Source organism: Ursus maritimus, unplaced genomic scaffold, assembly GCF_017311325.1.
Source record: "Ursus maritimus isolate PB19 unplaced genomic scaffold, ASM1731132v1 scaffold_32, whole genome shotgun sequence".
Taxonomy (NCBI): Eukaryota; Metazoa; Chordata; class Mammalia; order Carnivora; family Ursidae; genus Ursus; species Ursus maritimus.
Window position 1 is genome coordinate 2,059,133 of NW_024425786.1, and position 2,073 is coordinate 2,061,205.

A 2,073-nucleotide genomic window follows, 5' to 3' on the forward strand; every position below is an offset into this window, starting at 1 on the left:
CGGAACAATTCACATTTGACAGCTTCACCGTGTCCGGAAACTGTGGCACACCCACCCACCCCGGCCGACGTCTCAGGCACTCCCGGGGGGCCGATGGGCTCCCGTTACTGTTTGCATTTACTTATGTTATTGGTTTATTCACGTTTTTTTATTTCTACCAACACCAATCCTGGCATTTCATATTTTCTCTTAAAACTTACCCATTTTTTAAAAAATTTCAAGTTTCTTGTACGTGGTCACTCCTAGTATTTTGAGCTCTTACTGTCTGTCGTTTCGGTGAGTCAGTTCTTCCTCCTGTGTTTTGTCTGTGTTTAAAAAATCATCAGTCTTGCTCGCTCTTGTCTTCCTTACTCACCTTCAAAGGAATGCTGGTTTTGCTAAGTGTGGCACCACTCTGCATTTGTGAGTGTGACGTTCATACATAGACGTGAATTCCAGGTTTACGAATTTGATGCATGCATGGCCTCAGCCGCAGTATCGATCGGCCGCATCTGTTGAAGCTCACTACCCTTTCTTCCTCGCTTACGTCCTGCTCGCTTGACCTAGTTACTGTATTATTTTTAAAGAGCACGTCAAAATCAGCAGCTCGCACAGTTTACTTCCCGCTGTTACAGCATCAGTCCCGGGAGTCTCCAAGCCGCCGCTGCTTCGCGCACACGTCCCCACACAGACTTCCATGCCGCCACTTCTGATGCGTCTCCCTCCGAAACAGTAAAGCTCGCAGCCCGCTTTCTTTTGACTTACTCTGCGGGCATCTCCGTCCATCGTTCTAGGGGCGTCTTTCACAGTTCAAATACCGCTGAGCAGCGAGCGTCTCACGCAGCCCTGGGACCAGGGTTTAGACCGTCCCTTGTCCCCTGTATGGGCTTTGTGGATCTGCTCTCTTACTCCGCTTGTCCTCCCTCTCTCCCCACCTTCCACCAGCGCGAGGACATGCCCCCCCCGCCCCCGGGGCTGAAAGGCTGCCCGCCCAACAGTGTTCTTGCAGGGGGCACACCTGTCTTCCTATGACGCAAACGCACGCAGGTGCGCTCCCTCGCCAGCCAGCATCGGTGGTCTCTCCGCGTCGCTCGCCAGCAGGGAGGGTCCCGGGGCCCTCTCCCAGCCCCTGCTCCGGCGCCCCTGCTCCCGCACCCCTGCCATAGGTCGCTGTGAATGGTTACTTCTTTTTGCGACTAGGTGACTCGACCAGGTGACTCGGGGGCTCTCACCTCCCCACCGCACCTGCTGTGTTTCTTGCTCTCCTTGCTGGCACGTTTTCAGCTCTGGTTTCAGCTCTGGCTTTCGAGGGTAAGCCCCAAGAGGAATCCGGGCTTTGTTTTTCAGACACTTTAACAGCACATACATTTCGAGTTTCAAAACTTTTTCTTCAGTGCTTTGAGAACAGAACGGCACTCTCTCGGTTTCCGGAGTTTCTGTTGTGAAGGCTGATGCCACGCGGGTTTCTGTTCTTTCCTGGGCCTTTTAGGATCTCTCCTTGCTGGTGATTTCCTTAAGATTCTTCAGACCGTGGCATTCTCACCCCTGTTCTGCCACGTCGAGTGCTTTCAGTCTGAGGTCGTTCACCTTCTGGTGTTGCTTCCGGTCAAGTTTTCCTCTTGTCTAGAGCTTCAGTTAGAAGGAGGTCAACGCCTCCCCTCCGTGCTGTTAGCCTCCGGAGACGTCCTCTCCCTCCGAGCCTCCCTGCCGCTTTCCAGCAGAGCGCCCTGCACCGCAGAGCCCGCGGTCCAGCCGCGCCGGGCTGCCCTCACCACTGTTCCTGTACCGGCTTCTTCTGTACGGTCCCTGGCCTGGCCCCATCCCCTCCAGAGACATTCATCCCACGTACGTGAACGCCCAGTAACTGGCTCTCTCTGCTATGGGCCGTTCCCTAGGTGTCTAAGGGGACGCGGCTGCTAGAACCCTCCTCGTTTCACTCCGCCAGGTCCTTTGGCCTGAAGGTAAGCGCTAGCTGGGCTGGTGTTGGGGGGGGCACCGGGGACTCCAGCCCAGACCCTAAGTGCTGGTGTGGCCATCTGGGTCCAGCCCAGTCCACTGGCCACCCCGCCCCTGGGATGCTCTTCACCCCCCCCC